This window comes from Lontra canadensis, unplaced genomic scaffold, assembly GCF_010015895.1.
Source record: "Lontra canadensis isolate GAN:19392208 unplaced genomic scaffold, GSC_riverotter_1.0 scaffold106, whole genome shotgun sequence".
NCBI lineage: Eukaryota > Metazoa > Chordata > Mammalia > Carnivora > Mustelidae > Lontra > Lontra canadensis.
Genome location: NW_022631100.1, coordinates 2,795,383 through 2,807,833, shown reverse-complemented (window position 1 = coordinate 2,807,833; position 12,451 = coordinate 2,795,383). Strand labels below are relative to the sequence as shown.

Sequence of the window (12,451 nt, the reverse complement as noted above, 5' to 3'; positions counted from 1 at the left end):
CATCAACAAACTGAATATGTGTCTATAACTAGCACACAGATCAAGATGCAGGCCATGACCAGCCTCCCTGAAGTCCCTTTTATGCCCCCTTCCAATCACTGTGTTACCTCCAAGATAACTACTCTCCTTAACTTCTAAGCACTGATTAGTTGGGCCCATTTCATGTGTCATCTTTCACCCAGTGTGTTTGTAAGACATGCCCCTGTCAGAGTAATTGCAACTCCTTTTTACTACTGTGCAGTATTGCACTGTGCAAGTACATCATGATTTATCTGTTCTCTTGATTGTTTTCAGACTACTCCAGGATACTGTGAATAGTGCAGCTGTGAACACTCTAGTCCATGTCTGGTGGGTATAGACCCTCATTTCTCTTGAGTATATACACAGGAGTGGAGTTGCTGGGTTATAAAGTATTTGAGTATTTAGCTTTGGCAGAAACTGCCAAGCAGTTTTCCAAAGTGGTTGTACAGAGTTCAGTAACTCATCCTTGGCAACAGTTGGTATTTTTTTTCCTTTTAATTTTGGCCACCCTGGTGGGTGTATGCAAATAAAATTTTAAAATTTAAAACAAAACTGTTTTCCCCAGGTTTGCAGGTTGGATGTCTGCAACCGCAGCAGGGAGCCCACTCCTTAGGGGATACTTCCTGTCAGAAAGTAGAACCTAGAACTAGGGAACATGGGTCTGAGAGAGGCCATACAGCTGTGGTACTCAATAGAATAAAACATAAATTTAAGTTTAATAGACTAAAAAACTGTCATAGTCGAACACATCAAAAGGTTTTATTGCACAAGGGGTTTTGAGGGCATAGATGAGCCAGGTTTTAACAAACTAGAATGCTGGGGGAGGGGGGTGCAGAGTTATGGTTAATTGAATTTTCTTGTTCATTTGAGTGTTAAAGTACCTTTCCCTTTCTTTTTGCATGACTTTTCTTGAAAATGTACCTGCTTTATGTTATAGGCACAATAGACTGGTTTTTGGTTTTTTGTTTTTTTTTTTTAATTTCATTTTATTTTTTCAGTGTTCCAGGATTCACTGCTTATGCATCACACCCAATGCTCCATGCAATATGTGCCCTCTTTAATACCCACCACCAGGCTCACCTATCCCCCCACTCCCCGCCTCAGCACCCTCAGCTTGTTTCTCAGAGTCCACAGCCTCTCATGTTTCATCTTCCTCTCCGATTTCCTCCAATTCACTTTTTCTTTCCTTGTCCTAATGTCTTCCATGTTATTCCTTTTGCTCCACAAGTAAATGAAACCATATGATAATTGACTCTCTCTGCTTGACTTATTTCACTCAGCATTATCTCCTCCAGTCCCGTCTATGTTCATACAAAAATCGCGTATTCATCCTTTCTGATTGAGGCCTAATATTCCATTGTATATATGGACCATATCTTCTTTATCCCTTTGAATAGACTAGTTTTTAAAAAAGAATTTCAGTGAGTTACAGTTAAATCAAGAGGTCTCAAGACTTCTACTTTGTGAAGGAAATGACAGTTTTAATTTGGGTCTTTTGCCCCACTTAGATTGTACATGCTTGAGAACAAATCCCCCAAATCCTACTTCTTAGCATTTACCACTTTCATATTTTATTTTGTGTGTGTGTTGATTTTAATCTCAGAGGATTTTTAAAACTGTTTTTTTCTGATACAAGAGAATTTCCAAAATTTCTGTGACTGTTCACAGTGAAAGTTAAAAGTCATCTGGATCTCACAACCCAGAGAGTACACTATTAACTCTTACTGTCACACTTCCTGATAGTTTTTAGTCCATCTCTGTGTCTTCAGTATCCCGTGCATCATCGGCTTGCTGACTCCACAGCACTCTGTTCTTTATCAATAATTTATTGATCCAGTCCCCTTAAAACACCACAGTAAACATCATTATAGGTAAAGCTTTGCACAAATCTGGGATGTTTTCTTTAAGCTCAGTGCCCAGAATGGAGTTGTGGGTCAAAGAGTAGGTACAATTTAAAGCATATTTGCTACACGTTGAAAAATGCCCTCTGGAAAACATGCCCCAAGTTATGCTTAATCTGATTTTGTGGGAATGCATTTTTCCTGAACCCTAACTAATTAAGTAGGTCTTTTAAAGCCACTTCTTTTTGTATAAACTATACAGGTTTCTTTTTTCTTTCTTTCTTTTTTTTTTTTTAAGTAAAACATGTTTAGCTATAACGTATAGTAGCTTATGGACATTGACTGGGACAATACCTGAGATTTCGTGTCTTCTGCTATTGGGTGTAACTTCCCCCATAAACTTTGTACTTAGAGATGTGTACAGAATAATTACAGCCCTGTGGCTCTTTAGGCCTGTGTACTTTTGTTTATACTTTCCTCAGCCTTGATTTTGAATGCCTATTTCTGTTTTCCAGACCTTAAGTCTGTTTTTTTGGTTGATGATTATTTTAGAGACTGTGTTTTGGTTTTAACAGCTGCCTCAAGTCCTTATGGATACTGGTGAGACTTGTGTAAATGAGATAAAAAGTTGCTGGTTCCTCTTTTTTAAAAAAATAAATGAAAAATATTACCAGAAGTTATTCCTAATCCAGGGAGCAAAACAAATGAGCACTCCTCAGAGATCTAACTGATGGCTCACAGCCTTCTGGAGCTACAATGTGCTTTAAGGAGAGCAGCCTGGGAGTAAAGATGGCCTCAGGTTTGTCGGTTAAGCTTTTTATTTGGTGCTTTGAGGTTGAAAAGTCCCTAAACAATAGCAATTTCTTTACTAAAAGTATGGAAGTATAGCAATGGTTAAACTATAGGGAAGGGGAGGGAGACTTTTACTTAATCACTTTTACTCTATTTTCTAGAGTGTTTACAGTTTCTTTGTGTGGATTGCTTTTATAAATTTTAAGGTTTAAAAAAGCAGAAATTGATACACCACTTTGGTGGGTAAAAAGTTTTGAAAACTAAGCTAAAATGTACCATTTTTTAACCTCTGTTTTGCAAACTAACCTTTCAAAGATAAGTCTAATTTAAAATCTCGCTGTTTTTCCTCTTAATTACTACTTATGGGAATGCATTTTTAACATTTACTAAGCGACTATGAATACAATGGAAAAGAATGCAACAAAACTGAGAACCCCCCCAAATTCCAGTTTTTACACCTATCGCTTAAGAGTCTTGTTACTGACATTGCAAGAAGCTGATCCCTCTAGGTACAGCTGTATTCTTGAAAGGTATAAAAGTAGTAATAACAAGGACAAGAAAAGGTATAGGAGTGGTAATAATAACCTGTCAGAAATAAGGCTAAAAGTTCAGATGATGAGAACACATTGTGTAGAATAATAAATAATGAAGTTTGGAGTTGGGAGTCAGAACAGATCTTAGGTGAACTGTCCACCAGCCACCCTAAGTGATTCTCTTCAGCCTTCAGGCTGAAGCAGCCCCTTCCTGAGTCAGGAGGAGGAAAGCCTCTGCCTGTATGGGGAGGGGAAAGCTGTGCAGAAGAAAACCCTGGCCACCTTCATATTCTTATCAGGTATAGATGTCTGAGACCCAGGCTAACAGACCAATCTGATCTGGCCACAGAAACTCAGGTGGTAAAAGAAAATCAGGAAAATGACAATGATAATTCCTTTAAGTGCTGTAATTATATATGTATGTATTTATATATTACGTCTGTGTGTGCATATATACACACATATTATTTTAAATTAAGTCGTATGCCCAACGTGGGCTCGAACTTGCAACTCTGAAATCAGGAGTCGCATGCTTTACCGACTGAGCCAGCCAGGTGCCCCTATGTGTGTATTTTTTTTTTTTTTAAATAAAACTCTAAAAGTATTCACCAAATGGTTTATTTTATCATGGGCTTCATCTTATACTCGGAGCAGCTTGAGGTGCAGGATGTCAACTATCTGACAGTAGCGTATATTTCTAAGTGTGTAAACACACTTTAAACATGCAAAACATTGTCCTTATAGTACACTTAGTCCAATTGTTGCACTCTTTGAGAAGATTGCTTATTCAGCTAACCAGTCCATTCTTTCTTATCCCGGATTTTTGTATGTTCTTAATGTCATATTCCTCCATTTGACCTTGTGCTTCAGTTCTCATCTATAAAATAAGGACGATAGTAATACCTACCTCTGGTTATTGTGAAGATTGAACATTGTAATACATGAAAGCTCTTAGAAGAGTGTGTTAGCAGTAGTAGCATGTGTTTACTGGAGTGTAGCCACTATGAAAGCATTGATTTTCATCTATTTTGTTTACTGCGTATCCCCGGTATCTAATAGAGTGACTGACATAGAGGCAGAGCTGAGTAAATATTTGATAAAAGAATAGCATTGAAATCATTGGCACAAATTTTTCTGTCAATGAGCTGTACACTTCTTGAGGGTTTTTTTCCTTCTTAATCCCTCACTGTGCTGGAGCACAGGAGAAGTCAGAACAATTTCTTGAATAAATACTGAAGATCTATGCTTATCACACAGTTGTAGCTAAAATCCTCAACTTGGTGGCCAGGGGGACTGAGCTAGCACTGGTAATAATGACTGTGATGTTTTGAGCATCTGTTATGGATGTGTCAAGCTTACTATCCACATTCATTCTCCCAACTATTTTTTAATGCACCTCAGTTGCACCAAGCGCTGTGGTCACCACTAGGAACTACACTGGAGAAAAAAACAAAACAGAACAAAACAGTCTGTGCTTTTCTAGAGTTTGTAGCTTATGACAGGACAACAATGCCGAGGTTTTAGTCTGTCCAACCTTTCTGCTTTCCCTTGGGAGCCTGTATCAATTGTGTTTTCCTTGCTCCTCTCCCCACCCTCTTCCTCAGAGGGGTCCTGCCTTTACCAGTTCAGTTCTTTGGGTTTTGTTTTGTATCACTATTGGAAGAAAGAAAAAAATAAATGTATGTGCAAGTTAAGTTCAAGAGGTTTTAAGGCTGGTTGTAAGAAGTCTTTGGAAAGTTGAGTAAGAGAGAATCCTATGAGAAAAGCAAAAAAAAAATTAGAAGTTTTGATTCCCCTTACTGGTATCTGAGAACTAACTATATGTAATGAACTTGAAGTATTTTTAAATTATTTTAGGTTTCTGAACAATATTTCTCAGTTGCAAGGGCTACAGTTTGGTTTTTGTTTTTTTTTTTAAGATTTATAGAGAGAGTGTGAGTGGGGGGAGGGGCAGAGGGAAGGAATCCCAAGTAGGATCCACACTGAGCATTGGACCCCGGCGCCGGGCTTGATCCCACAACCCTGAGATCATGACCTGAGCCAAATCAAGAGTTGGATGCTGGATGCTTAACTGACTGAGCCACCCAGGTGCTCAGGGTTGCAGTTTTATTGGAAAACAAAATGACTCATCTCACAGGGTCTGGGTGAGGGAAGTTCAACTAGAATTATTTGAGATATGTTGTAAGAATAGCATTTGGAAACCACTAGTGAATTACAAAAATAATGTCACTTGTATATGAAGTCAGCGGTTTACCTTGATCTAGTAAAGTTCCGTTCCCTGTTAAGTACTGTAAGGGCTTTCTAAACAAATGCAACCCAGCACATGAGACATTCTCTCCTGTAAATTCATTGCTTCCTTTTTATTCCACGACACACCTTTTAAAAACAGTAAGTAGGCAGGTAGGAATACTCAACCAAATAGTCCAGTGTGCTCTATAGCCTTCTAAATATTTATCTGTTGACAGCTGATTGAGACCCAGTAACTTAATTGCTGTTCCCTTAATAGATAACCATTTATCTGTGATAAAGTTACATATTTCTTTTTTTTAGAAGATTTTATTTATTTGTTTGACAGAGAGACAGCGAGAGAGGGAACACAAGCAGGGGGAATGGGAGAGGGAGAAGCAGGCTTCCCGCTGAGCAGGGAGTCCGATGGGGGGCTCAATCCCAGGACCCCAGCCAGGATCCTGACTTGAGCTGAAGGCAGACACTTAGCAACTGAGCCACCCAGGTGCCCCAAAGGTATATATTTCTAAGTGATATTCAAGTGATATATATTTTTTAATTTTTAATTTTTTTTATAAACATATAATATATTATTAGCCCCAGGGGTACAGGTCTGTGAATCACCAGGTTTACACACTTCACAGCACTCACCATAGCACATACCTTCCCCAATGTCCATAACCCCACTACCCTCTCCCTACCCCCCTCCCCCCGGCCACCCTCTGTTTTGTGACATTAAGAGTCTCTTATGGTTTGTCTCCCTCCTGATCCCATGATATTCAAGTAATATTAAAGATGTTTGCATTTCTCAGTCTGGATTGCCTTGGTACTTTTTTTTATACCTGTCTCCCTATTAGACCACACATTTTCAAGGGCTAGAATGGTTTCCTCATTCATCTTTGTGTTCTGTATGTCCAGCATAAGACTGGGTTCACTGTTCACTGTAGGTATGTAATAAAGTTTAAACACATACATATATATATAGTTGTTTCAAAGGCCCAAACATGAGAAGGACTTTACAGAGTTAGTGGAACGAAACCTAAGTACACATTATCTTGTATTTGCCACAATACCCTTCCTGCCCCCCCACCCATAGGATAATACCAGAAGAGGCCCATATTCAGATTCCCATTGAGAGTTAAGTAATAATCCTCTTGGTACTGTACCTGTAGGGAGGATTGTGTTTCTATTCTTCTAAGTAGGAACGTGCATCTCTGGGAACCAAGCAAAAATGGATATAGATTTCATCATAGTTGGAATTTCAAGAAGTGTTTTTTACTTCATTCTCCTAGGTACTACTCCCTCTGAAGTGTGAGGTCCAAAAGTTGCTTCAAATATGGGGCAGGATCCCCAAATCCCTTGTCCAATTGAGGCCAGCGTGGGCCAGACATTGTTACAGTGTCTGATAGCTTGCTAATTGCCAAGGCTAGGAATGCCTGCTTTTAGCCCCAAAAGCTTTCTTGCACTGCAAAGAAATATGTATCTCTATGGAGTTATATATACATATATATATCACCTGTTGAACCTTGGACCCAGTGTAATTGTCTGCACTTAAACTAGAAGGAAAGTGGTTTCAAATAATTCTACAGACAAATGTAAAACTTTTGTCTAGTATTTAAAATAGAATGAAGCTTTGTAGTGTTGAGCAGGATTTAGGTCATTACTTTTTCTTCAAGTTACTTTAACAAGGATGGTCATGGACTCAGATTGCCTGTAACATGGTTCTCCCTTCATAATTAAAACAAAACAAAAAACAATTGAGTACCTAGATTCTTACACTATTTACTGGGTGGGATAGAGCTGGGACTTAATTTTCTTGACAGGGTTCATAATTTCATGCAAAAGCCTTGAAAGTTATAAGAGCACACTTCTTACTTTATCCTGCCAGTGTGGGATCTTTTTGTTTTGCTTAACTTTGCTTTTGCTTCCAAACAATTCCTGCTGCCTAAATAAGTAGAGACTAGAGAAGTGGAGTTTGTCAAGGAAATCTGAAATAAAAGGTCATGAAGATGTTATTGCTTCTAGTAGTGTATCTTAAGAGGTAGGAATACATAGTTTTCTGGATGATCATACTGATTCTCATCTCTCGGTTGGTTCTTAAGGAGCTCATGATCTAATAGGTGCTTTTAGAACATTCAGAGAATATTCTTTCAGGAGAAGCTCAGCCCAAAGAGCTATAGCCCTGTGTGTTGCTGGTCACTGGCCCAGTGCTCAGGATGTCCCAAGGAATGGAGCCATGTAACTCTGAGGATGTCATGGCTTCATTTCTGGCATGCCCTTTGCACTCTGAAGGACCATTTTGCAGAAATAATTACTTATAAACCAAAGCTTGGATATGGAGGAAGAGAAGAAAGAAAAGGAAGAATGCAGGCAAAACAACTTTTAAGTCAGAGAGAAACCTCATGGTGAATTTTCTCTGTGGGCTAAAGATTTGAAACTATCCTTATAAAACTTATAAAACCTGTGAAACTATCCTTATAAAAGGACACAGAAACGACTTTTTTTTTTTTTCCTAGAGAAACATTTGCCAAACTTTTTCCCCAGTCATAGCTGGAAAGGCAACTGCTAATCCAGCAGGAGATTGTTCTCAGAATAGCTGGGTTATTTATTTCTACTAATGGATCTAATTGATTATCACTCTAGGAGGGGAAGTTGCTGCTAACAGCTACATGGGAAAATGCTTACAGACCAGTAGGACTTTTCTGGATGGTGCTGGGCCAGTGTTCACAAAGCACAGTGCGTGTCCTGCATCTCAATACAGCTGGCTGTCCGTGGGCAGGCTAGTTGGGAACAACCAAGGAATGAACAAAGACACACAACTTTGCGGCATTCCATAGCATTAAGGGTTTAAAGCCTGAGCCCTTAGCAGCCTGGAACGTTAAGAAGAGTCAAGGGCTTTTGTTATAGCTGTTTTTTTCCTTTAAAAAAAGAAAACAAACAAACAACTTAATTGAGGTATAATTCAGTAAAAAAACTCACTACTTTTAAGGGTACAATTCCATGATTTGTTTCAGTAAATTTACAGAATTGTGTAAGCATCACCACAATCCAGTTTTATAACATTTTCATCATGCCAAAAAGTCTTTTGTGACTGTTGCTGTCATTCCTCATTCTCATTCTAAGCCCCAGGCAACCTCTAATATATTTCTGCTCTCTATAGTTTGTCTTACTAGGTATTTCATATAAATTGAATTATATAATATGTGGTCTTTTGTGACTTCTTTCACTTAGCATGATGTTCATCTATATTGTGTGTATTGATACTTTATTCCTTTTTATGGCTGAATAATCATTTATGGATGTACCATGTTCATCTGTTCACCAGTTGGTGGACATTTGAGGTATTTCTAACAAGGCATTTTTTTTTTTTTTAGGATTTTATTTTTTTTTATTTTGGGGGGTGGAGAGGAGCAGAGGGAGAGAGACGAGCAGAGTTTGCACTGAGCACCAAGCCTGACGTGGGGGCCGATCTCAGGACCCTGAGATTATTACCCGAGCCAAAACCAAGAGCCAGTTGCTTAGCTGACTAAGCCACCCAAGTGCCCCTATCAAGGTACTTTTTTTTTTTTTTAAGACTTTTTATTTATTGGAGAGAGAGAGACAGAGATAATGAGAGAGGACAGTAGCTGGGAGGAGAGGGAGAAACAGGCTACCCGCTGAGCAGGGAGCCTGATGTAGGACTCGATCCCAGGACTCTGGGATCATGACCTGAGCCAAAGGCAGTTGCTTAACCAACTGAGCCACCCACGTGCCCAATAAGGTACTTTTTTAAGGGCCACATTACTGTCTGATACTTAAAAAGTAATTTAAAAATCAACTTGGAGAAACATAGGATTAGGAAGGCCAAATTCCTTCCTATTCCTATTCCTATTTCCTAAAAGGAAAACACTGACATTTTCAGATTTTGTAAGTTAATTATGACTTGTAGTTATAGAGCAGAGCCTTACAGCTTTTTTGACCCTCTGTTGGAGCTGTTACTTTGAGGTAATGAAGTTGCAAGCGGTGGATCACCTCATGCCTGATTTTCGTAGCTAACTGGCCTCCTGGGTCACTGTGTCTGTTGAGTAGGTTAGGATGAGTTGGGGCACATCATGCAGCCGATTCGTCCCATGAGCACATATGTGTCTTATAGAACAACAACAGTAATCGAAAACTGCTGCTGCTGCTGCTGCTGCTGCTGCTGCTGCTGAGTACATTAAATGATGTCCTTGATGCTACAGGTTGTCCTTGGCCTTTATATGCAGTTCCTACTAAGGCAGCAGTAAACTGATGTGTTGTATCCTGTGAGGTAGTGAACAGCCTTTTGAAGTAAGAGAAGCACAGAGCTAGAGAGAAGGGAAGGCTGGAGGTGCTACCGGACATTAGGAGGCAAGCAGAACAAAGTGTCTCAGAGGTTGGGTGCTGAGACTGGTGGGTGGATATCCAGGAAGAGAGTCTTCAGGCAGAAGGAGAACAAGTACAAAATCCCTGTGGTGAGAATGGCTTTGACCTGTTCTGAGAACAGCCCAGAGGCCATTGTGCCTTGGAGCACAATGATTGGAGGCAGGGGACAGAGTGGGCCAGAGTTCAAACCTGCTTCATTATGGGAAATATCCAGGCTTTTGGTGCCCTATCCTACTGTTAAGGATAATGCTCTCTGATAACCTTAATCTATGACAGATAGTTGAGCCTAAAACCATTGTAATATACAGGTAAACTACCTTTCATCATTTCTCCTCTCCTACTTAGATATTTCCAGTCATGTGTACCTTTTTAATGCTGACAGGGGAGACAGTGAAGGTTATTTTACAACAGGTACTGTTTTCCACTTAAGACGAGTGTTGGTTCGAGTGTGGTAGGATAGTACTTTCATACAGTAGTTGTAGGAGCACATGTTGCAGCTGCTTTGTCCAAAGTATTTGGCGATGTCTTTTTTTTTTTTTTTAAGGTTTTGTTTATTTGAGAGAGAGTGAGTAAGTGAGGGAGAGTGAGAGCCAAGTGTGCAGGGGAAGGGGGGCAGAGGGTGAGGGAGAAGCAGACTTCCCACTGAGCAGGGAGTCCCATGCAGGGCTCGATCCTGGGACCCAAGGATCATGACCTGGGCTGAAGGCAGATGCTTAACCTACTGAGCCGCTCAGGTACACCTTTCTGGTGGCATCTAACAAAATTGAAAAATCTGCCACAAACCCTGTGCTTCAGCAATTCTTTGTTTAGGTAATTTCTTCATATCTGTGTGTACAAGGAGACATGTACAATCCCTTGCTCCATACTTGATATTAGCCAGAACTTGTAAACCATCTAAATGCCACTCAGAGGAAATGAAGAAATTGGCTTACTTGATTGTGAAGGCTGGGAAGTCTGAAATCTGTAGGCAGGCTGGCAGGCTAGAAGTTTATACTGTGGTCCACAGGCAGAATGTCATCTTCCTCAGGGAAACCTTAGTTTTATTCTAAAGGCTTTTGGCTGATTAAATGAAGCCTACCTAGATTATTGAGGATAATGCTTAAAGTAAACTGGTTGTAGATGTTAACCACATCTGTAGCATTCCTTCACAGCAACACCTACGTTAGTATCTAATTGACTGTCTGGGTACCATACCCCTGTTGTGCAGACTCCTAACACTAGCCGTCACAATGGGGTACCATACGGAGGTTAATATATATGACTAGTCAATATATAACATTAATATAATAATTTATATGACTAGTCAATATATAACAAGGTGGACAGGTCTCAGGAACGTAACACTGAATTTAAAAAAATGTGGCTGATATGTATTATGATACCATTTATTAAAATGTACAAAGGAAAATTATGTATCATTCATGACTAAATACATGTACGTATAAAAGTATAAAATAGGAGTTAGAAAATGAACAGCTTCTTAATTGATGGCTCCCTAGGGAGAATCGACCAGGGTGGTTAGAGCATCGTGTGGTTTGGTAATGTCGTTCTGAAGTGTTGTAATTCCTTGATGCTGAAGGAAATCAATATGGTAGTATTGACCATTATTCCTATGAGGCCACAGGTAGTTGAGGAATCTTCTTTACTTTTTTTTTTTTTAAGGGAAATAGAAGAATGTCAAATATTCATTTGCTTGGGTAGAATTGGTCAATATTGTGCTGCCATTAGAAGATGTTATTCATAAAAAGCCAGGAGTACTATTATAAGAAATTGTCTAAAAAGAAAATACCGTAGAGACTCCCATAATTTCTCACACTAGAATAGTGCTCTGTCATACAAGCATTTTCAGTTCACTTGATCCAACAATCTAGTTCGAGGAATTGTATTGAGTCCTGAGGGGTGAGTGCAAAGGTTAGCAGGGAGGCTGCCTGGGCATGACCTATGGGACCTATTCAGCAAGATTTTTAAAGTTAGCATCTCAAAGCTTTGGTGTCTTAGCCATAAAATGAAGATAATAATAATCATGTTGTTAGGATCTAATGAGACAGCCCATGTAAAACGCTAGGCATAGAGCCTGAAAAATAGTGGTACACCATAAACGTCAAATGTATCCCATAGGGAGAAAAGGAATAAAATGTTCTCACTGAGTAAAAGAAATAACACTTTATATTTCCTTTGTATCCCACACTTTTCTAGAGGTTTTTGTATTCATGGTTTCTCTCATCCTGATGTGATACTTCAAGGTACAATAGCCAGTATCATTTACTTTCATGGCACAGACAGGAAGTGAGGTATCTGGAGACATCTGTGGAAATGGAAATGTTCATCTGTTTGAAGAGTTGACTAATATTTTAGACTTTTGTCTTGGAATATCAATTATTACAGTTGATTCAGTGTGTACTGTCAAGTGTTTGGAAGAGCACATCAGTGTTCATAAATACTTATTATCTCATGGAATCTTTATACTCCTCATGAGATCCAAGTGATCATTATTTACATTTTATAGAAGAGAAGATTGAAGCTTCGCGAGGTGTTTATGTGATTTGCCCAGGGTTCCCCCCCCACCCAGTTTTTTCTATCCCATGTTCCCCTGGCCCATTACTACTGGGATGGTGGGTTAAAAATGATAGATAATACAAATTGATAAATACTGCA

The 12,451-nt window shown here is 39.3% G+C and overlaps 1 pseudogene; it reads left to right on the top strand.

Annotated features, from left to right (window-relative positions):
* LOC116855800 overlaps positions 1–12,451 on the top strand; it is a 62,267-nt pseudogene that overhangs the window by 5,878 nt on the left and 43,938 nt on the right.